General features: G+C 27.1%; 1 protein-coding gene across 5 annotated transcripts in view; it reads left to right on the top strand.

Moving 5' to 3' along the window:
• The window catches only part of LOC142224253 (uncharacterized), a 562,139-nt gene that overhangs the window by 387,612 nt on the left and 148,310 nt on the right, over positions 1 to 26,217 (top strand). The gene's annotated exons all lie outside the window — the stretch shown is intronic.

Raw genomic sequence — 26,217 nt, forward strand, 5'->3', positions numbered from 1 at the left:
TTCTTATATAAAACAAAAACAATATTAAATTAAATTTGTGTTACACTTAATTGAATCAGATCAATAGTTTCTTCATTTGGTCCAATTTAACTATATCAAATTTAATTAACACTTAAATGAGCACTGTATCTTTTAAGATACAACCAGAGAAAAAGTCTTACAGTTTTGACCGAATTCTATAAAATCAAGTTTGTTTCATTTAAAATATCACAGCGCTATTTTTAAAAATATTTTTTCGGAAAGTTTGTAGTACTTCTGAGTAATCTGCAGTCAAAATTGAAAATCAATTTGTGACACAAAATTCAAAAAACTACGAAAAGGAAGTTAAATAATATTCACCAGAGATGAAATAAATGTTGGTAAAAAAGCTGTGTAATGCCAAAATATCTCTATTCTCTACTCTCTCTTTTTTTTAAATAAGCCACTATTAAAAAAAAAAGACATATTTTTTTGAACAAAATGTAGTATGCACATTTTCTTTTTTACCATTTGTCATTACTTTGAAAGATATCATTCATTAATTATTTTTGTTTTCTTTTTTATTTTTTCCAGGTATGTTCACTGAAATTAATTTTTAAGAATACCCTATTCAAATGTAAGTTTAAAATTTATATTTCATTTGGATGTAAAAACATGACCGGCTCATCCAACATAATTAAAGGCAATGATTTTAGTTTACAAACAAACAGCAAAATCTGTATCCCAAAATGTACACTCGAACCATACAAAAATTGGTCCACATCGGTCCATAATTATATATAACCCTCATATAAACCGATCCCAAGATTTGGCTTGCGGAGCCTCAAAGAGAAGCAAATTTCATCCGATCCGGCTGAAATTTGGTACATGGTGTTGGTATAGTCTCTAACAACCATGCAAAAATTGGTCCATGTCGGTCCATAATTATATATAGCCTCCATATAAACCGATCCCCAGATTTGGCTTGCGGAGCCTCTAAAAGAAGAAAATTTCATCCAATCCGGTTGAAATTTGGTACATGGTGTTAGTATATGGTATCTAGTAACCATGCAAAAATTGGTCCATGTCGGTCCATAATTATATATAGCCCCCATATAAACCGATCCCCAGATTTGGCTTGCGGAGTCTCTAAGAGAAGAAAATTTCATCCAATCCGGTTGAAATTTGGTACATGGTGTTAGTATATGGTCTCTAAAAACCATGCAAAAATTGGTTCATATCGGTTCATAATTATATAGCCCCCATATAAACCGATCCCCAGATTTGGCTTGCGGAGCCTCTAAGAGAAGAAAATTTCATCCAATCCGGTTGAAATTTGGTACATGGTGTTAATATATGGTCTCTAACAACCGTGCCAGAATTGGTCCATATCGGTCCATAATTATATATATCCCCCATATAAACCATTCTCCAGATTTGACCTCCAGAGCCTCTTGGAGGAGCAAAATGCATCCGATCCGGTCCAAATTTGGAACGTGGTGTTAGTATATGGCCGCTAACAACCATACCAAAATTGGTCCATATCGGTCTATAGTTATATATAGCCGATCTCCAATAACACAAAAATTGGTCCATATCGGTTCATAATCATGGTTGCCACTCGTGCCAAAAATAATCTACCAAAATTTTATTTTTATAGAAAATTTTGTCAAAATTTTATTTCTATAGAAAATTTTGTCAAAGTTTTATTTGTATAGAAAATTTTGTGAAAATTTTATTTCTATAGAAAATTTTTTGAAAGTTTTATTTCTATAGAAAATTTTGTCAAAATTTTATTTCTATAGAAAATTTTGTCAAAATTTTATTTGTATAGAAAATGTTGTGAAAATTGTATTTCTATAGAAAATTTTATTAAAATTTTATTTCTATAGAAAATTTAGTCAAAATTTTATTTCTATAGAAAATTTTGTCAAACTGAATTATATACGTATTTAATCGTTCTTTTTATACCCACCACCATAAAATGGTGACGGGGGTATAATAAGTTTGTCATTCCGTTTGTAACACATCGAAATATCGATTTCCGACTATATAAAGTATATATATTCTTGATCAGGGAGAAATTCTAAGACGATATAAGCATGTCCGTCTGTCCGTCTGTCTGTCTGTCTGTCTGTCTGTTGTAATCACGCTACAGCCTTCAATAATGGCGCTATCGTCCCGAAATTTGGCACAGATTAGTTTTTTGTTTGCAGGCAGGTCAAGTTCGAAGATGGGCTATATCGGTCCAAGTTTTGATATAGTCCCCATATAAACCGACCTCCCGATTTGGGGTCTTGGGCCTATAAAACCCGTAGTTTTTACCAGATTTGCCTGAAATTGGAAATCTAGAGGTATTTTGGGACCATAAAGAGGTGTGTCGAAAGTGGTCCGTATCGGTCCATGTTTTAGTATAGCCCCCATATAGACCGATCTCCCGATTTTGCTTCTTCGGCGTCTAGAAACTATATTTACCATCCGATTTGCCTGAAATTGTAAATCTAGAGGTATTGTGGGACTATAAAGAGGTGTGTTGAAAATGGTCCATATCGGTCCATGTTTTGGTATAGCCCCTATATAGACCGATCTTCCGATTTTGCTTCTTACGCGTCTAGAAACAGTATTTTCTATCCGATTTGTATGAAATTGAAAATCTAAAGGTATTTTGGGACCATAAAGAGGTGTGTCGAAAATGGTCCGCATCGGTCCATGTTTTGATATAGCCCCCATATAAACCAACCTCCCGATTTGAAGTCATGGGCCTATAAAAGCCGTAGTTTTTATCCAATGTGCCTGAAATTGAAAATATAAAGGTATTTGAGGACCATAAAAAGGTGTGCCGAAAATGGTTCTCATCGGTCCATGTTTTGGTATAGCCCCCATATAGACCGATATCCCGATTTTGCTTTTAGGGCTTCTAGAAACTATATTTACCATCCGATTTGCCTGAAATTTGAAATCTAGAGGTATTTGAGGACCATAAAAAGGTGTGCCGAAAATGGTGCTCATCGTCCATGTTTTGATATAGCCCCCATATAGACTGATCTCCCATTTTGCTTCTTGGGCTTCTAGAAACTATATTTACCATCCGCTTTGCCTGAAATTCTTGAGCTACAATAAACTGTATTTATTACATGATTTGCCTGAAATTCGAAATCTAGAGGGATTTTTAGACCACAAATAAGAGTGCCGAAATTGAGGTATATCGGTGCATTTTTTGGTATAACCTCCATATAGACTGATCTCTCTATTTTTACTTCTTGGGCGTCTAGAGACTATATTTTCTGGCCGATTTGTTTGAAATTGAAACCCTGGAGGTATTTTAAGATCACAAATATGTGAGCAGCAAATGGTGCCTATCGGTCCATGTTTTGGTATAGCCCCCATATACACCGATCTCCCGGCTTTATTTCTTGGGCTTCTAGAATCCGTAGTTTTTATCCGATTTGCTGGAAATTAGTAATCTATAATAAAATTTTAGACAAACGAAATTTCTTTTTCTTATAAAGTGTTTTCGTTTATTCAACAATTGTCTCTAAAATTTGTGTCAAAAGAAATCTTTGCTTGTCTAAAATTACGTTTCTCAAAAAAGAAAACACTTCTTTCAGGGTACACAGAAAATATTATAACTTTTGAGCTAACAATAAATTGTTGTTACAGAAAATTTTTAAGTTCAACAAAATTTTTGTTAATATAACAAAATGTTTGTTGATATAACAAAATTGGTTGCTAAAGTGACTAAAATCTTAATTGTATTTACAAATTACGTTGTTAGCTCAAATTTAAACATAATTTTAATTGTATTCACAATCAAATTAATTGATATTTTTTGTGTGTATAGCAGACGCACTGATCATGAAAATTGCTTCAAACTGAAAGTAAAAGTTCCAGATTTTACTCATCGTATTTAAATAAATGCGGAAAAATCTACAGATTTAAGATTTTAAATCAAGGCGTAATTTCAACATATACACGATATGTTTATATTTCCTCTAAAACTCAAACAAAATTGGTTCTCATAAATCCAGAATCTTATCTGGTCTTCATAGGGAAAATCTTTAAAATTTGTCATCGGGAGCTGGTTCGTTTGGGAGAAGATTTGTCATCAAACCCTCTACAATTCTATATTAGAGGTGTGCACGTGACACGAAATTGTCGTGACTCACGAAAATTTTCGTGATTCGTGCGTGAATCGTGATTCACGCTCATGACAACAGCGTGAGTGTGCGTGAGTGTGATTAACAAACCAAAATGTCGTGCGTGAGCGTGAATCACGAAAATAATATCTTCGTGAGTGTGCGTGAGTAACGAATTACACTCACGAAAATATTCCTGCTCACCAACATAAAACGCTTAAGAGTTACATTCAATTACAATTTTAGTGACACCTGGGATGTTAAGAGTTTAATAACACTCTCGATTTTAATAATGCTCATGTTTTCAGACACTTCGGTAAGGTAAATTAATCATAAAATTATTCGTGAGTCACGATATTTTTCGTGAGTCACGGTATTTTTCGTGAGTCACGACTTTTCGTGCGTGAGTGTGCATGAGTACAAATTTTCTTTTCGTGAGTGTGCGTGAGCGTGAGTCCTACCAAAAAATATCGTGCGTGAGTGTGCGTGAGTATGATTTTTCAGTCGTGAGTGTGCGTGAGCGTGAGTAAAATATTACTCACGTGCACACCTCTATTCTATATATTATCAAGTAACCCACTACGACGAAGAGTTTTCATAGTAAACTATTATACTTGATTCATGGTGGTGGGTATTTAAAATTCGGCCCGGCCGAATTTACTGCTTTATATACTTGTTTGATTTAATATATATGTTACCACGTATGGACTTACATACAATTAGAAGACTGTGTTAGGAGGTTTTAAGATACCTTGCCATCGGCAAGCGTTACCGCAACTTAAGTAATTCGATTGTGGATGGCAGTGTTTAGAAGAAGTTTCTACGCAATCCATGGTGGAGGGTACATAATCTTCGGCCAGGCCGAACTTACGGACGTATATACTTGTTTTTTCTTCAAAATATGAAAGTTTCTTCGAAAAATGTATTGTGTTTAATTTTCTTGAATTCGTCGAAAAATATTTTCTTTTATTTTTGTTATATTTGTAACTTAGTTTAGTTAAAATAAAGTTCTAAAAATAACCAACATTTTCGTTTCTGTTGGGTTCATTTTTTTTTTTTTTTTGGTGTAGTTTGAACATCAGTTCACGTTTCAACAACACCCAAAGAACAGAAGTTGTCAATCTGATAACGGAAAATGTCAGCATTCGTGGTCAAATAACAACCGCCGTTGATGATCTGAGGCCGGAATGATTACGAAGTTACCATATAAATTTAAATTATACCTGACATAAATTGAGAGGACATAGATTCGACTCCTGCTTCGAATTTTTAGACCCTTCATCTCTACTGTACTACCGGGTATAATAAGTTTGTGCATTTGTATGTAACGCCGAGAAGGAAAAATCAGAGACCCATCGTTTAGTATATCGATCATCTTAGAATTGAATTCTGAGTCGATTTTGCGATGTCAGTCTGTCTGTCCGTCCGTCTGTCTGTCCGTATATGTAATTTTGTGTGCAAAGTACAGCTCGCAGTTTAAGTCCGATCGTCCTCAAATTTGGCACTGGGTCTTTTTTCGGGACAAAGACAATCGCTATTGATTTTGAAAAAAATCGTCTCAGATTTAGATATAACTGCCATATCAATATTTATTTTTTCGTAAACGCTCGTTCATGGTTTCGTAAACAACCATTTACGCCCTTTCGTATACTTTTCAGACAACAAAAGATTGGATGCTGTTTCAATTTGAAATTGCTTGGTTACTCATATTGGAATTTAATCAAAATTCATTGTAACAAAATTCACAAATTTCTAATATTCCTAATTTTTGGAAGAAGGCTTAAATACTTTTTCAATAGGCTTGATGTATATCCCTCTTAATAACTACTTGTCCCATTGAACTTATGGTCATTTCCCTTCCTCACACATAAAAGGGTTAGATAAAAAACTTTGCTTTGAGAGATTTTGAATAACACACCAATTGTGAGGGTGTGTGTCTTTGCACACAAGGAAGATAGCACTTAAGTCAATTAAACCATATGAAACCAAAAACATATTTTGTTCTTCCATATAAGAGCATAATGGGTGCATTTGGAGTACTACTACTGAAGAAGGCTAGAGAGATTGGATAATTGTTTAATCTCCATTGTCATTAATTGAAATTTAAATGGTCTTTCTCTATCGGTCAAAGTAGTCTTGGGGAGGAAGTTTTCTTCCACACCGCCAGGCATGCAATTCCAAGAATAACAAAGAATGCTGCTTTAGCCCCCAAGTGACCTCTCTTGACAGACAGTCGCCTGCCTTGCCTTAGCATGCAACAATGTAAATGACTGGATATTCGCTGCTGCTTACTGCTTCCAAGACTTTGAGGAGTAATATATTATTTGAGATTTTTTCTCTTTTCTGGTTATAGAGATGTAGGTTGAAAGAAATTCAAAACAGAAAGGGGTTACTTAATAGGGCAGGGGTTACAAGTATGGTTACCACTCGATCCAAAAAAAAACTACTAAACAAAAACTTTAGAAACTTTTGTCAAAATGTTATTTCTGTAGAAACTTTTGTCAATTATTTATTTCTATAGAAAATTTTGTCAAAATTTTATTTCTATCGAAATTTTTGTCAAAAAATGTGTACAAAATGTTTGTCAAAATTTTACTTCTAAAAAATTTTGTCAAAACTTTACTTCTAAAAAATTTTGTAAAAATTTTATTTCTATAGAAAATTTTGTCATATATTTATTTCCATAGAAAATTTTGTGAAAATTTTATTTCTGTAGAATATTTTGTCAAAAATTTATTTCTGTAGAAAATGTTGTCATATATTTGTTTTCATAGAAAATTTTGTCAAAATTTTATTTCTATAGAAAATTTTGTCAACATTTTATTTCCGTTGCGAATTTGGTCAAAATTTTATTTCTATAGAAAATTTTGTCAAGATTTTATTCCTATAGAAAATTATGTCAAAATTTTGTGTCTATAGAAAATTTTGTCAAAATTTGGTGTCTATAGTAAATTTTGTAAAAATTTTATTTCTATAGAAAATTTTGTGAACATTTTATTTCTACAGAAATCGTGTCAAAATTTTATTTTTATAGAAAATTTTGTCAAAATTTTATTTCCGTTGAAAATTTTGACAAAATTTTATTTTTATAGAAAATTTTGTCAAAATTTTATTTTTATAGAAAATTTTGTCAAGACTTTCTTCCTATAGAATATTTTGTCACAATTTTGTGTCAATAGAAAATTTTGTCATTTTATTTCTATAGAATATTTTTTCAAATTTTTATGCCTATAGAACATTTTTTCAAAATTTTATTTCTATAGAAAATTTTGTCAAGATTTTATTCCTATAGAAAATTTGTCAAAATTGTATTTCTATAAAAAATGTGTATCAAAATTTTATAGAAATTTTATTTCTATAGAAAATTTTGTCAACATTTTATTTCTATAGAAAATTTTGTCAAAATTTACTTCTTAAAAAAATTTGTCAAAACTTTATTTCAATAGAAAATGTTGTCGATATTTTATTTCTATAGAAAATTTTGTCAAAATATACTTCTATAAAAAAAATTTGTCAAAATTTACTTCTATAAAGAAATGTTGTCAAAACTTTATTTCTACAAAAAAATGTTGTCAACATTTTATTTCTATAGAAAATGTTGTCAAAATTTTATTTCTATAGAAATTTTTGTCAAAATTTTATTTCTATAGCAAATTTTGTCAAATTTTTACTTCTATAGAAAATTTTATCAAAATTTTATTTCTATAGAAAATATTTTCGAAATTTTATTTCTACAGAAAATTTTGTCAAAATTTTACTTCTAAAAAATGTTTGTCAAAATTTTACTTCCAAAATTTTTATTTCTGTAGAAAATTTTGTCAAAATTTTATTTCTATACAAAATTTTGTCAAAATTTTATTTCTATAGAAAATTTTGTCAAAATTTTACTTCTATAGAATTTTTTGTCAAAATTTCATTTCTGCAGACAATTTTGTCAAAATTTTACGTCTAACAAATTTTTGTCAAAATTTTACCTCTATAAAATTGGTGTGAAAATTTTATTTCTGTAGCAAATTTTGTCAACATTTTATTTCTATAGAAAATTTTGTCAAAATTTTATTTCTATAGAAAATTTTGTCAAGATTTTATTTCTATAGAAAATTTTGTCAAAATTTTATTTCTATAGAAAATTTTGTCAAAATGTTATTTCTATAAAAAATGTTGTCAACATTTTATTTCTATAGAAAATTTTTCAAAATTTTATTTCTATAGAAAATTTTGTCAAAACTTTATTTCTATAGAAAATTTTTTCAAAATTTTATTTCTATAGAAAATTTTGTCAAGATTTTATTCGTATAGAAAATTTGTCAAAATTTTATTTCTATAAAAAATGTGTATCAAAAAAAATTTTTTTTTAAATTTTTTTGAATTCGTTTTTATTAGTCTTCATTTCTCAATATAATTACAATGCTTGAATGAGATTTTATCTTTTAGATATTGCTACAAATAAGATTTTTCATCAGAGATATTAACAATATGTTTTAATCTATATTTATTTATACATTACAAAGGGAAAAATTAGCATAAAACCTTTATCTACATTTTCATAAATCAAAATTTTATAGAAATATTTCTATAGAAAATTTTTTCAAAATTTTATTTTTATAGAAAATTTTATCGAAATTTTATTTCTATAGAAAATTTTGCCAAAATTTTATTTCTATAGAAAATTTTGTCAAAAATTTAATTCTATAGAAAATTTTTTCAAAATTTTATTGCTATAGAAAATTTTGTGAACATTTTATTTTAAAGAAAATGTTGTCAAAATTTTACTTCTATAGAACATTTTGTCAACATTTTATTTTTATAGAAAATTTTGTCAAAATTTTATTTCTATAAAAAATTTTATCAAAATTTTATTTCTATAGACAATTTTGTCAAAATTTTATTTCCATAGAAAATATTGTCAAAATTTTACGTTTAACAAATTTTTGTAAAAATTTTACTTCTATAAAATTGTTGTGAAAAATTTATTTCTGTAGAAAATGTTGTCAAAATTTTATTTCTGTAGAAAATTTTGTCAACATTTTATTTCTATAGAAAATTTTATCGAAATTTACTTCTATAAAAAATGTTGTCAAAACTTTATTTCTATAGAAAATGTTGTCAAATTTTTATTTCTATAGAAAATGATTTCTATAAAAGGTTGTACAGTTCCTCCTACCCAGTCAGAAATTCCTGATGGTTATAAATATTGAGCGTTGTAACAACGTTGGAAGCTAACGTTGAAACAACACTTGCTAAACAAATTAATTGACGGTTTTTAAAATGTATATTTTCCACAAAAATATCGTTGAAAATGCATTGTCCTTCAATGCTTAAGGTTTTTTTTTTATGAATAATGGAGGTATTACTGTTGATACGAATTGATTTAGAATAGGATAATATTTTTCATATAAATTGAAGGTGTACACGAAAAAACAGTGAACCTACCAGGAAGAACAATTTTGTAGGCAATTGTATAAAGTTTTAACTAAACTAAACGCTGATTTCACAAATATAAGTTCGTATCTGTGGATTTATGAAAAAAACCCCATAAGTCTAAAAACTCAATTTTACAGGGGAGCATCTATATGGGGTCTCAAAAACTTCTGTAGAAAAGATCTGGAAAATGTTTAATATTTATGTAATAGATCTTTTCGATAGCTTAGAGAAATAGGAATTACCGACTTATTTATGTTGTTTTGTCATATATTTTATTAAAAAAAAAAAAAAAAAAAAAAAAAACCATTTATGTGTTTTGTCGTATTGATTCCTGATCATATTCTGACTAAAAAACAACACAGCTGAAGTTAAATATGCGTTTATTTTTATTTTTTTCGACAAAACACCATGACTCGAAATATGTTGTTTTGTAAAAAAAAATTGTCAATTACAAAAACCTTATGTCGACTTATGTTGTTTTGTCAAAAGTATCATACAAGTATTTCGATTCTATTTTACAACATATGATGAGATATGTTGTTTTACTAAAATTAAACTTAAAAAATTCGAGACACCATTCTTATCTCCCGATCTAGGGCAGATATTGCATCTGTATCTGTAAACACAGAAAGATGCGCCTTCAAAAACTACACACAACATACTATTTTTGAGAAATTGTTCTATCTCGTCTTAAGGGTTTTGTCATAAGTCCACAGCTATTTTTCGACTAATTCAAGAAATTTTTTAGACAAAATAATTTTCTTTCACATTTTAAAGATAATTTCGTTGTTTGTTTGAAGGAAAAAATTGTAGTTCAAAATTGCGAGTATGTTCTTTTGGCGCATTTGGGGTAAAATGTACAAATTTTAAGAAATTCTTAAGTATTTTGTTTGAGATACTAATGTAACATAATTCCCTTACTTACACAAAACACAATAAGTTCATGAGCTAAAATAGAGTTAAAGTGACTTAAGTGTCCTCGAGAGTTCACTTTTTTAGTGCACCTTTGGTTTTTTGAATGGAAAATGTATAGTCAAATGAAAAACTTCAATTTCAATTTTCAGTGCTTTTTATTGGTTGTAAAAACCATCGATACACCGTATAACGATGTTATCATTTTGGGGTTGTCAAAGCGTTCGTTAAACAATCGAAAAAGCGTATAAAATATTGTTTTCATGACGCTTTGAAAACGTTGTTAAATACAATCGATACACCGTGGAATGATGTTATCATTTTGGGGTTGTAACAACGCTTTTTCCCACCGTGTATCAACCGTTCACAACGCTTTTACAACGCTTTTCCGATGGTTTTTTTCTGACTGGGTAGTTGGAGTGAAATATTTTGCAAAATCTATCAAAACATCAAGAATTCTACCAATCTACCAAACAGTAAGAAATCTACAATTTTTGATAGAATTCTACCAATGGTGGCAACCATGGTTACAAATAGTAGATAAAGTAATGCATAGTCCTCCGGGTAATGGGTAGAGTAATCTATAGTCAGCTTTGTTTACATGTTTTCAAATGCAAATGTTTAGCTTTTGTTTTGTTATTTTAAATGTATGGGTAAATCCTCCTCCCCTCCTCCTTCTGCACCCTAACCGATTGTTTTCTTTATAAATTTCTTGAATTGCTTTCGGTTTCTTTAGATATTGTGTTGTTGGCTCCTACAATGTTCCCTCTGTTTGTTTTCTTGTTTTCTTCTTCATACTGGCGTATACAAAAGAAACCCATTGTCTGATGATGTGCTTGTCCATCTATGGGTAGAGATCTTAGTCTGAATGTGACAGACATTTTAGTGTATATAGAATTGTATTGTTTTGAAATCTACTGGTTTTTATGTTCTTGAGATTATTTTTGTACATTATGCAAAACATCACAACCAATCTCCAGCAAGCAAAAAATTCTCCATAGATTAATACAATTTTCAAAAGGAATCTTACCTACCTTCCTATGAAGTGGCAGAGAGCTCCTGTTGTTTGTTTGCTTATTAAATAGGTTTTGCTATGGTCAAGTGATAACTTAGAAACAATATTCTTTATTTTCTAAACAGGATTAGGACTGAACATTTTTAAGTAAAGTCACGAAAATATAATTAGTTTTGAAAATGTTGACCCAAGATAGAGAAATTGTAGGCGTAAGTTATGCCTACTTCTAGATTTCATATTAAAATTTCATTATGGCTTAATCTTGGTTGTTCCCAACAATTTTTTCTACATAATACAAAAGGGTTGAAATTTCTGAAATATACCTAAATTGCAATAATCACTCCATTATATATGTTTTTTATTCTTTATAGAAATTTTCAAGTATACGGTATACTAATGTAAAAACGTTAAATTCTGAATTTGTGTACGGGGTAGCTAATATGTAATGTAACAACGTAAAGTGCTATATTTTTGTCCATTTTTTATTTATACCATCCACCTCATTCCGTTTGTAACACATCGAAATATTGGTATATATATTCTGGGTCGTGGTGAATCTGAGTCAGTATTACGATGTCCGTCCGTGCGTCTGTCTGTTGAAACCACTCCAACTTCCCATCGATACAAGCATTCGTCTTGAAATTTTGTGCAGGTAGTTATTGATGTAGGCGGGATGGTATTGCAAACACAGTTGCTATTCGTGACAAAAATAACCTATCAAAATTTGAAGAACGTTTTACCAAATTTAAAACAAAATCTTATTTGGAAGTTAATTTGCCAAAATTTTATTTCTATAGGAAAACTATCAAAATTTGATTCCTATAGAAAATTTTATTTCTATCGAAAATTTTTTTCAAAATTTTATGTCTGTAGAATATTTTATTCCTATAGAAAATTTTGTGTCAATAGAAAGTTTTGTCATTTTATTTCTATAGAAATTTTTTTTTATGTCTATAGAACATTTTTTCAAAATTTTATTTTTATAGAAAAACTTGTCCAATTTTTATTCTATAGGAAATTTTGTCAAAATTTTATTTTTATAGAAAATTTTGTCAAAATTTTATTTCCGTTGAAATTTTTGTCAAAATTTTATTTCTGCAGAAAATTTTGTCAAGATTTTATTCATATAGAAAATTATGTCAAAATTTTGTATCTATAGAAAATTTTGTCAAAATTTTGTGTCTATAGTAAATTTTGTAATAATTTTATTTCTCTAAAAAAATTGTCAAAATTTTATTTCTATAGAAAATTTTGTCAAAATTTTATTTCTATAGAACATGTTGTCAAGATTTTATTCCTATAGACAATTTTGTAAAAATTTTATTTCTATAGAAAATTTTTATGTCTATAGAAAATTATGTCCAATTTTTATTCTAAAGAAAAGTTTGTCAAAATTTTATTTGTACAGAAAATTTTGTCAAAATGTTATTTCTATAAAAAATTTTGTCAAAATTTTATTTCCGTTGAAAATTTTGTCAAAATTTTGTGTCTCCAAAAAAATTTTGTCATTTTATTTATAAGAAAAATTTTTTTAAATTTTTATGCCTATAGAAAATTTTGTCTAATTTTTATTCTATAGAAAATGTTGTCAAAATTGTATTTCTATAGAACATTTTGTCAAGAGTTTATTCCTATAGAAAATTTTGTCAAAATTTGTTTTCTATAGAAAATTTTGTCAAAATTTTATTTCTATCAAAAATGTGTATCAAAATTTTATTTCTATAGAAAATGTGTATCAAAATTTTTGTCAAAATTGTATTTTTATAGAAAATTTTGTCAAAATTTTATGTCTATAGAAAAATTTGTCAAGAGTTTATTCCTATAAAAAATTTTGTCAAAATTTTATTTCTATAGAAAATTTGTATCAACATTTTTGTCAAAATTTTATTTCTATAGAAAATTTTGTCAAAATTATATTTCTATAGAAAATGTTGTCAAAATTTTATTTCTATAGAAAATTTTGTCAAAATTTTATTTCTATAGAAAATGTTGTCTAAATTTTATTTCTATAGAAAATTTTGTAAAAAATTTATTTCTATAGAAAATTTTGTCAAAATTTTATTCCTAAAGAAAATTTGTCAAAATTTTGTTTCTGTAAAAAATGTGTATCAAATTTTTTTTCAAAATTTTATTTCTATAGAAAATGTGAATCAAAATTTTGTCAAAATTTAATTTCTATAGAAAATTTTGTCAAGAGTTTATTCCTATAGAAAATTTTGTCAAAATTTTATTTCTATAGACAATTTTTTTCAAAATTTCTATTGAAATTTTTGTCAAAATTTTATTTCTATAGAAAATTTTATCAAAATTTTATTTCTATAGAAAATTTTGTCAAAATTTTATTTCTATAGAAAATTTTGTCAAAATTTATTTCTATAGAAAATTTTATCAAGATTTTATTCCTATAGAAAAACTTTGTCAAAATTTTATATCCAAAGAAAATTTTGTCAAAATTTTATTTCTATATGTGCGGAGAGCGACGATCGGCGACACTTAAGTCTTGTTAGGTCAATCAGAGTAAACCAAATTCGGGAACTGGCCACTTTTGTGCAAGCGAAACAACTCCTTAGCTCTTTCCGCTTAAGAGGTCAAATCGGGAGATTGGCTCATATGGGGGCTATTATGGACCGATTTACACCATATTCAGCAAATTTGTTTATGGACCTAAAATATCCCCAAATTTTCAATTTCAGGCAAATATTCCTAGCAATTCGAATCGGTTACATTGATTCTCCTGTAATACGCTACTACACTTTAAGCACAAGAATTTATTAATACTTGGGGATCACTGTTAAAGGAGTTCCCCATTCCAACGAGGTATACAATTGTGATATACCATAGTTTAATCTCCGAAAGCTTCCCTCGCAAGCCCTTAAACAAAATCAAAAGTATACAATCATTTACCTCCGATTGTTGCTATACTCGTAATGTTGTTTAATTACTCATCTTTATGTCAAAGTTGTCAAAATTATTGTAGAATATGTTAAAACACTGTCTATTTGACATTTGGGTATTTGTGTGCCATCAATTCCTATCCCATCATAAGAGCGACATTCCCATATGAGTGACATTTCCGAAATAAAAATTTTACTTCCATTTGGCAAAGTCATCATAATAAAACTAGAGAAATTTTTTCCTAGAATTCCCTTGCTTATGAATGTACACACTCAAGTAAATTCAATTGCTCTGAATTCTATATAGGAATTTATGAACTAAACTGAACAAACTTTTTTTCATAACTAAATTGACGGCAGATGGTCAAATTTGATTTATGAATATAAACATAACCTCAATTTAAGTCAACTGTCATAACATCTGTCAATTAGTTTATATAGTTTACATCCATCCATATTCGACGCAAGGATATTTAAATATTTTAACATTTAGATAATCGTATAATATATTTTGCTATTTCCTTGCCAACATTCTGTCAAATATTTTGATCGAAATTAGGTCATTTATATTATGGCTAAGTGAAAAAGTAGAATTCCTTGTGAACATGAAAAGAGATTACATTTGCATAATTAGAAGAGCTTATCAGAAACAGTTTTGTTAATTGCAACAAAAATTGCCTTTGAAGATTTTTAAATTCCACTTATGACTAGTTGATTACATAGAAAAAAATATAACAAAAATGTTTCCATTCAATATAATATATTTTGAAAAATTAATCAATTAAAAATATAATTGATTTAATTAATTGTTTTATAAAAAAAATATCCATACTATTTTATTTCTATCGAAAGTTTTGTCAAAATTTCTATATTTATATAGAAAATTTTGTAAAAATTTTATTTTCTATTTTGTAAAAAATTTATTTTTGTCAAAATTTTATTTCTATAGAAAATTGTGTTAAAATTTTATTTTTATTTCTATAGAAAATGTTGTTAAAATTTTATTTCTATAGAATTTTGGTTTTAATTTTTGTCAAAATTTTATTTCTATATTCTATTTCTATCGTACATTTTGTCAAAATTTTATTTGTATAGAAAATTTTATCAAAATTTTATTTGTACAGAAAATTTTGTCAAAATTTTATTTCTATAGGAAATTTTGGCAAAAATTTATTTCTAAGGAAAATTTTGTCAAAGTTTTATTTCTATAAAAAATTTAGTCAAGATTTTATTTCTATGGAAAATTTTGTCAAAATTTTATTTCTATAGAAAATTTTGTGAATAGTTTATTTCTATAGAAAATTTTGTCAAAATTTTATTTCTATAGAAAATGTTATCAAATTTTTATTTCTATAGAAAATTTTGTCAAAATATTATTCCTATAGAAAATTTTTTAAAATTTTATTTCTATTAAAAATGTTGTCAAAATTTTATTTCTATAGAAAATTTTGTCAAAATTTATTTCTATAGAAAATTTTGTCAAGATTTTATTCCTATAGAAAAATTTGTCAATAGTTTATTTCTATAGAAAATTGTGTTAAAATTTTATTTTTATTTCTATAGAATATTTTGTCAAAATTGTATTTCTATAGAAAATTTTGGCAAATTTTATTTCTATGGAAAATTTTGCAAAAATTTTATTTCTATAAAATATATTGTCAAAATTTTAATTTTATAGAAAATTTTGTCAAAATTTTATTGCTATAAAGAATATTGTCAAAATTTTATTTTTATAGAAAATTTTGTCAAAATTTTATTTCTATAGAAAATTTTGTCAAAATTTTATTTCTTTAGAAAATTTTGTCAAAATTTTATTTCTATAGAAAATTTTGTCAAAATTTTATTTCTATAGAAAATTTTGTCAAAATTTTATTTCTATAGAAAAATTTGTCAATATTTTATTTCTATAGAAAATTGTGTAAACATTTTATTTCTATAGAAAATTGTGTTACAATTTTATTTTTATTTCTATAGAACATTTTGTCCAAATTTTTATTTCTAAAGACTATTTTGTCAAAATTTTATTTCTATAGAAAATTTTGTCAAATATTTATTTCTATAGAAAATTTTGGCAAAATTTTATTTCTACAGAAAATTTTGGCAAAATTTTTTTTTTATGGAAAATTTTGCAAAATTTTATTTCTATAGAAAATTTTGGCAAAATTTTATTTCTATAGAAAATTTTGGCAAAATTTTATTTCTATGGAAAATTTTGCAAAATTATATTTCTGAGAGAATTTTGTAATAGTTTTATTTCTATAAAAAATTTTGTCAAATATTTATTTCTATAGAAAATTTTGTCAAATATTTATTTCTATAGAAAATTTTGGCAAAATTTTATTTCTATAGAAAATTGTGTAAACATTTTATTTCTATAGAAAATTGTGTTACAATTTTATTTTTATTTCTATAGAACATTTTGTCCAAATTTTTATTTCTAAAGACTATTTTGTCAAAATTTTATTTCTACACGGATGAAAAAGACTGTTTTTCATATGTTTGGCTATAAACATTATATGTTTGGAACACAAATTTTTAAACACAATATTTTTGAGTGAAAGCATATAATGTTCATAAACTAGCATAACATGTTTGGACCTATATGTTAATATGGTAGAACATATTATGTTTGGGACATAAAATGTTTGTAAATATAATATGCTTGGATGCAAACATATATTAATTTAGAAGTAGCCTATAAACATATATGTGTTTAGTAGCTTGGAGCGCTATTTAACAGGGAGCGATATTGAATTAAGTTGGTGGTTGTTGCTTGTTATTACAAAATTAACATTTTATTTTTCCTTGGGCAATTGATCAGCTACTTCTTTGATCCTTACAAACTGTGTGGTCCGCTGTTCGAATCCCCGTCCGGCAAAAGGTAAAATTAAAATAAAAAAATTGAATAATTTCTTCTACAATGTTTGTATTACAGAAAAAGGTGCTAAGAACTAAAAAATGTCGTGGAAGTGAGAAAGATGTGGGGGAATATACAATTAGGCAGAAACAAAATTTTGAGCATTCAGGTCGAAAACCTATGTTGTTAGCACCTATATTACCTGTTTATTTTCATAATTCATTATGATTATAAATATATAAATAAATAAATAAAATTTTGAGCATAATATTGTTTGGGAGAATTTTTTTTAAGCATATAATATTTTTGGGTGCAAAATGCTTCCAAACATATTATATGTTCACATAATAACATATTGTTTTTTGGAAGACAACATTATTGAATTTGGATGCAAAAATACAAAATGTTTGGAAATTGACAACCCAAACATATATTGTTTAGACCAATATGCTTTCAAACATATTATATATTGGAAGAGAGCAAACATATAAATGTTTGGGCAAAAACCAAAAATGTATATGCTTGAAGCAAAATATGTTTGGGAGTATATGTTACAGAAGCGATTTTTTGTGAGCGTGTATAGAAAATTTTGTCAAATATTTATTTCTACAGAAAATTTTGGCAAAATTTTATTTCTACAGAAAATTTTGGCACAATTTTATTTCTATGGAAAATTTTGCAAAATTTTATTGGCTTCTCTTCAATCGTTATTGTTGTTTTTGATCTCAGCTTAAAGCCATGCATTGACTAAACTACAAGTGTAGCTTAACCAACAGAGGAAAATTATGCTTGTCAAATTTATTTGGGCAAAGCCCTATAGACTGCAAGATGGTTGGATGTACAGCTGTTTCGGAATTACCACATTCCTCATCAGCATCCTCTACTTACAGCAAAACTATCAACCAATTATCAGAATAAATTCGGGTAATTCACTCAGCCCAAAGTGAACTACACAATTTTATTTCTGAGAAAATTTTGTCAAAGTTTTATTTCTATAGAAAATTTTGTCAAAATTTTATTTCTATGGAAAATTTTGTCAAAATTTTATTTCTATAGAAAATTTTGTCAATATTTTATTTCCATAGAAAATTTTGTTAAAATTTTATTTCTATGGAAAATTTTGTAAAAATTTTATTTTTATAAAAAATATTGTCAAAATTTTATTGCAGAGAAAATTTTGTCAAAATTTTATTTCTATAGAAATTTTTTCCAAAATTTTATTCATATAGAAAATTTTGTCAAAATTTTATTTCTATAGAAAATTTTATCAACATTTTATTTCTATAGAAAATTTTGGCAAAATTTTATTTCTATGGAAAATTTTGCAAAAATTTTATTTCTATAAAAAATATTGTCAAAACTTTATTTCTAGAGAAAATTTTGTCAAAATTTTATATCTATAGAAAATTTTGTCACAACTTTATTTCTGTAGAAAATTTTGTCAAAATTATTTCTATAGAAAATTCTGTTAAAATTTTATTTTTATTTCTCTAGAAAATGTTGTTAAAAATTTATTTCTATAGAATTTTGGTTTTAATTTTCGTCAAAATTTTATTTCTATATTCTATTTCTACCGCAAATTTTGTCAAAATTTTATTTCTACAAAAAAGTATGCCAACATTTTATTTCTACAAAAAAGTATGTCAACATTTTATTTGTACAGAAAATTTTGTCAAAATTTTATTTCTATAGAATATTTTGTCAAAATTTTATTTCTATGAAAAATTTTGGCAAATTTTATTTCTATGGAAAATTTTGCAAAATATAAAAATAGAATAATAGAAAATTTTGTTAAAATTTTATTTCTATAGAAAATTTTGTCAAAATTTTATTTCTATAGAAAATTTTGTCCAAATTTATTCCTATAGAAAATTTTGTCAAAATTATTTTTCTATAGAAATTTTTGTCAACATTTTAATTCTATAGAAAATTTTGTTCAAATTTTATTTCTATAGAACATTTTGTTAACATTTTGGAATTCAACAATATTTTATTGTATCGGTATTGGTGACAATTTTTTCTGTGCTACATTCGTTTTACTTTTTAAATAAAAAATCGTTAAAAAAAAGTTTTTCAATTAAACGTTAATTGGACCAGATATTTTTTTGTTTGTTTGTTTATATTGTCAAGGATTTATTTCTAAAACAGACAATTCTACCAATAAAAACATATCGTTCCGGAGGAAAGTATTTCTTGTTTCAATTATATATCGCAAGTTCAGTACTCCTAATACCTCTGGTTATTCGATATTACAAACAAAACTACTTTAAATTTCTCTCAATGACGTATATATGATTTATTATCGCTGCTGCAGAAGCCATTATTCAAAGAGTTGGCGTCAAAATGTCAAAGGGAGACATTTGACAAGACTACCGAGACAAAAAATAGTCATATATCTTCATAAAAAGTAGCTTGTAGCGAAACATAACATTTTACTATGTGCAACAATAATAAAATGGATGGTTTGTTAGTTTCCTTCCGTTCGGAGACAGTATATCTAAAACTCATCCATCCTTTGGCATTGGACATTCACACAGTATGTAGTAGCCCACAGCATGTAAAAGGAAAGAAGCTAAAAAAGAATACCATATTTTGTGGTTGTAGACAAAATCAAGTCTTCAAGAAGGATAATCTGAAGAAAAAAAGATATATAGAAAAAACGCACATTCTTCCGTTTCCATTATCTTGCAAATCAAATAGAATCAAAATCTTACATGGCCCTCCATGCAACAGTCACCATGACTCGCCGTTTAACCCGAAATCCATTAAATCAGAACAGTTCATATTCTTGTGACATATAAAACACAACTCTGTCGCCACAGTCAATCTAAGACAATGTCTATACACTTGTCACAAGTGAAAATTCCCTTCTTTCAAGGTTAGATTCGCCTCTATAGAGTGTAGCAAAAAAAAAACAAGGATTTGTCTGCATGTCATCATTGTTATCGTATCAGTGATGGAAGACGATTGATAGACATGGTGAGTAGACTTAAGATTTTAAAGGCATTTTTGAGAGGTTTATTTATTGTTGTTGTAGTGTTAAGAACAAAAACACAAAATGATCGCAAAGATAATAGAATTTGTCACTGCGCACAGCGGTTGCGAAAAATTCCTGACACAGTTAAGTGATGAGTGCGAAGGAAGGAACCTGCTTAATGACCTAAATCCCCTAGAGATGCCTTAGAAATATTTGCAACAATGAGATTATTATCCAAAGGATGCCATGAAGTAGCATTGACTAGGGAATAATTGATGCAAAAACAAAAAAAAATCAATGACATATAGAGCAAACGGTTAGGGTTAATAAATATAAAGAATAATCGTGAAATTTGAAGGTCACCGGTATATACTGTTGGAAATATGTGGTACTTTTCCATAGAATTCTTCAGTAAAGTGGTTAAGGAATATTTTGTTTTAATTAATAACGTTGATATATAAAGTGGGGAGCAAAACATAGCGCATGTTTTCACTTTTTTCTCTCTGTATTATATAGAAAATGTCTTCAAAGATTGGTGATCAGATGCAACAAATAATAAACCGCTTTCCATCGATGAACAAGAACATCACTGGTAACGATCTAAGAATATTACTGGTAATGACTCGGTAACGACATAGTCTCCACACCATGTCAAGCAAACACGGTTGCCATTCGTGTCAAAAATAATCTACAAGAATTTGAAGAAAAGTTGACCAAATTTAACCCTAGACATTCATCCTTCGTCAAAATGACAACGCTTAATTTTATTTCCGATCTAAACTGAAGTTTGGTCGATTGGGAAATTACAAATTTAAGTTATCCTAATTCAATGATTTTGTGAATTTTTGTTTAATATTAATTAGAAATGAACTGAATAAAAAATTAAACTAAATTTTGGTTGTAATTTTTCTCATGGAGACATTTAAAGCTCCTCGAAATAGTCCGTAGTCAAAATGACAAAGGATGACGTTAGTGTACAAGAAATAAGGATGCATTTTCAGGGTTAAAAAACTCTTATTTTGAAATTGTGGTTAGTATGAAAAAATGTTTTTCCTTCGAAAGAAATGTTTTATTATTTTATTTCAGCACATTATTACCATCAACAAGGAAAACATTTGTCACAATTTTATTTCTATAGAAAATTTTATCAAAATTTTAGTTCTATAGAACATTTTGTAAAAATTTTATTTCTATAGAAAATTTTGTCAAAATTTTATTTCTATAGAAAATGCTGTCAAAATTTTATTTCTATAGAAAATTTTGTCAAAATTTTATTTCTATACAAAATTTTCTGAAAATTTTATTTTTATATTATTTCTATGGAAAATTTTGTCAAAATTTTATTTCTATACAAAATTTTGTCAAAATTTTATTTCTATACAAAATTTTGTCAAATTTTATTTCTGTAGAAATTTTTCCAAAATTTTATTTCTTTAGAAAATTTTGTCAACATTTTTTTTCTATACAAAGTATGTCAAAATTTTATTTCTATAAACCATTTTCTGAAAATTTTATTTCTATATTATTTCTATAGGAAATTTTGTAAAAAATTTATTTCTATAGAAAGTTTTGTCAAAATTTTATTTCTATAGAAAATTATGTCAAAATTTTAGTTCTATAGAAAATTTTGTCAAAATTTTATTTCTGTAGAAATTTTTCCAAAATTTTATTTCTTTAGAAAATTTTGTCAAAATTTTTTTTCTATAAAAAATTTGTCAAAATTTTATTTCTATAAAACATTTTCTGAAAATCTTATTTCTATATTATTTCTATAGGAAATTTTGTAAAAAATTTATTTCTATAGAAAGTTTTGTCAAAATTGTATTTCTATAGAAAATTTTTTAAAAATTTTATTTCTATAGAAAATTTTTCCAAAATTTTATTTCTGTAGAAATTTTTTCCTTCCTCTTCTTTTTCCATTCGTTTTGTTTTGTTATTGTTGGTTTTGTTCTTTAAGCATTGTTGTTATTTTTTTTTTTTTTGATTTCGGCTTATTATTTCTATAGAAAATTTTGTCAAAATTGTCTATAGAATTTTTTTCCAAAATTTTATTTCTGTAGAAATTGTTTCCAAAATTTTATTTCTTTAGAAAATTTTGTAAAAATTTTATTTTTATCGAAATTTGTTTTTAATTTTTTTTCTGTTGAAATTTTTCCAAAATTTTATTTTTATAGAAATTTTTTCCAAAATTTTATTCCTATAGAAAATTTTGTCAAAATTTTTTTACTATAGAAATTTTTTTCCAAAATATTTCTGTAAAAATTTTTGTCTAAATTTTATTTCTGTAAAAAATGTTGTCAACATTTTATTTCTGTTGAAATTTTTGCCAACATTTTATTTCTATAGAAAATTTTGTCAAAATTTTATTTCTTTAGAAAATTTTGTCAAAACCTTTTTTCTATATTCTTTTTATATTATTTCTATAGAAAATTTTGTCAAAATTGTATTGCTATAGAAAATTTTTCCAAAATTTTGTTTCTGTTGAAATTGTTTCCACATTTTATTTCTTTAGAAAATTTTGTCCAAATTTTATTTCTATCGAAATTTTTCCAAAATTTTATTTCTGTCAAATTTTGTCAAAATTTTAGTTCTGTAGAAATTTTTTCCATTTCTGTAGACATTTTTTCCAAAATTGTATTTCTTCAGAAAATTTTGTCAAAATTTTATTTCTATAAACAATTTTGTAAAAAAAGCAAATTGCCAAAATTTTATTTCTGTAGAAATTTTTCCAAAATTTTACTTCTATAGAAAATTTTTCCGAAATTTTATTTCTATAGAAATTTTTGTCAAAATTTTATTTCTTTAGAAAATTTTGTCAAAACCATATTTCTATATTCTTTTTATATTATTTCTATAGAAATTTTTGTCAAAATTTTATTGCTATAGAAGTTTTTCCAAAATTTTGCTTCTGTAGAAATTGTTTTCAAATTTTATTTCTTTAGAAAATTTTGTCCAAATTTTATTTCTATCGAAATTTTTTCCAAAATTTTATTTCTGTAAACAATTTTGTCAAAATTTTATTTCTGTAGAAATTTTTGCCAACATTTTATTTCTGTAGAAATTTTTCCAAAATTTTATTTCTTTAGAAAATTTTGTCAAAAAATATAAAAAAATTTGTAAAAAAAAATTGTCAAAATTTTATTTCTATAGAAAATTTTTCCAAAAATTTATTTCTTTATTTCTATAGAAATTTTTTTCCAAAATTTTATTTCTATAGGATATTTTTCAAAAATTTAATTTCTTTAGAAAATTTTGTCAAGATTTAAATTTCTGTAGAAAAGTTTTCCACAATTTTATTTCTTTACAAAATTTTGTCAAATTTTTATTTCTTTAGAAAATTTTGCCAACGTTTTATTTCTCTACAAATATTTCCAAAATTTTATTTCTATAGAAAATTTTTCCAAAATTTTATTTCTACAGATAATTTTTCTCATGATATGGGGATGTTGGCAAACTTGGCCGTTGGTTGATAATATGGAATCATGAAAAAAGGAGACTATCTTGATATGTTGCAATCAAATTTCCCTAACCTTGCGGAGGTTTACGGCTACCTTGAGGAGCAAGTTGTTTTTCAATAAGACGGCAAACCCAAGCATACTTACAAAATAGTAAAGAAATTGTTGTCGGAGGAAAGTTTTCAAATGCTCACATGGCGACCACAAAGTGCCGATCTTAATCTCACTAAGAATTTATGGTCTATGGTTAAAAGGCGCTTGAGAGTACATCAAAGAGAACCAACAAATAACGATGAGACATAGAACCTAGTTCAGCACAATTAGTCAAATGTATCAAAAGAAATAGTACAAAACTTAGTAGAAAGAATGTCAAGACGAGTTAAAATCGTAATTAAAAATAAAGGGCTATGGACTCAATGCTAAAACTATTGATTTTAATGTATTATGCATAAAGTGCAAAACTGGATTCAGGCTTATTTGTATTTTATTTTAATAGTATAGTAGTATAGTTATATAATTTATCTTAATGTACAGTTTTGTTTATTAGGAAATAAAAAAAAATAAATAAATTTTGTAGTCATTGGACACAATAGAGCAAATAAAACATACTCGTAAGTGGTAAACATTCCCTCGGTTTTGCTCCCCACTGTATATTCTTAATCAGGGAGAAATTCTAAGACACTATAACCATGTCCCTCTTTCTGTCTTTCTGTAATTGCGCTAAAGTCTTCAATAATGAGTCTATCGTGCTGAAATTATTCACAAACTCGTCTTTGGTCCAGATTTGCCTCCATACAAGGAAATATAAGCATCTAGACACGTGAATTTTAATACGATTTGCCTGAATTTTAGAGTCTGGAGGTATTTTGGGTGCATAAATAAGTGTCCATGTTTTGGTATAGCCTCCATATAGTCCAATCTCCCGATTGCACTTCTTGGACTTCTAGATACCGGTTCCATAAACAAGTGTGCCGAAGATGGTGTGTATCGGTCCATGTTTCGGTATAGCCCCATGTTCCGGTCCATGTTTCGATATAGCCCGATACTCCTTGGACTTCTGGGCACCGCAATTTTTTTCTTCCTTCTAATGTATAACATACAAAACAATCTTTTGAAAAAATATTTGATAAAAAAATTTGCCACTGCTGAAAATTGTAATAAAAAATATTGATAAGTATAGAGAATAACATTAAAAAAATATTATGTTATTTAGTTTTTGAAATTTCTTCATTGCAATGAAAATCACAACTTCTAAAGCAATGCAACGGAAACGATATATTTCCGTCCTACAAGAAGCCTATGTAAAAATCATCGGAGATGATCCAAGTTTGCACTACTTGCGGATCACAAGTTAGGGATCCAAACTACTATTTTGTATGCTTTTTTTGCTGGGAAATTGCTTTAAATTAAATTATATCAAATTAATTCAATTAATTTTTTTGTTTTTGCAATGAATTAAATTATGACTTGTTTGATTTATGATGCTTAAAACGCATTAGCAGGTTAATTAGATTTCGATGTGAAATACTATAATTTCAACTGTTTTGAATGAAAATTTTAGCCTTTTAGCTATCATCAATTCAGATATGTTATTTTATAGAGTACCTAAGTGTTTTGCCTGAATTTTCTAGAGAATTCCCTGAAAACTGGTATATCCATATTTCATAAATTTCTTTTTGGTAATTTGCGTGCAAAAAAAAACAATTTTTTGCTATTATATATTTTGCAAATTCTCATCCCCGTGAACAGTGAATTCCAAGAAATTGCATGAATTTTTCTCTTCCACTTTATCTGCCTTACTGGTTACCAGGTCGATGGGCAAAAACAAAATCGAAATACGTGACTAAACCAATTTTTAACACGTGCTCATTCTGCTTTGCTCTGTGTTTAACACCATTAATTTTGTGTAAAAACAGCGACCATATGTTCATAGGTTTAGGGCCAAAAAGGAGGCCATAAAAGTTCTTCTTCTTCGTCAAAAAAGATTTCACAAATTTTCGCTATTCCATCAAATGTTTGTGTTAATGAAAGGAAAATCCCATCATTGCACATTTGCTTAAGCAAGATCTTGGGAAGGGCAATAAATCTTCTGGAAAAAAGAAATGGAAATTTTCTTACATTTTCTTCGATGAGGTCATAAAATTAGATGACAATAATGAAAACTAATGCTAATGCCAATGGACAGGTCCTTGGATTTAGTGGTAGAAATAGAGATTTCAATCATGGCACAACAATACACATTGATGAATAGGCGGATGGATGGATGGATCGATGAAGATTGAAAAGACGGATACAGAAAAACTTATTCGCGCAATTGACACCGGGTTGGGTAAAAAGGATTTTCCCAAAAACGGCTTAGCCAAGAGATGCTAGAAATGCTTACCAAAAATAAATCCTGGCCTATCATGTTTACCAAGAACCAAAGGATTTAGATTAGGATAGGAAAAAAGGAATGCGGCTCATTGCCTCTAACAGAAAGAGACATCAATAGACAGGTATCTTAATAAATTCCTATATTGCTACTTGGGATAACTCAGCAACACAGCAAAGCAAAGGTGGTGACACCTAGATTAGAGATTAAGTCACAAA

The sequence above is a fragment of the Haematobia irritans genome, chromosome 2 (assembly GCF_050003625.1).
Source record: "Haematobia irritans isolate KBUSLIRL chromosome 2, ASM5000362v1, whole genome shotgun sequence".
NCBI lineage: Eukaryota > Metazoa > Arthropoda > Insecta > Diptera > Muscidae > Haematobia > Haematobia irritans.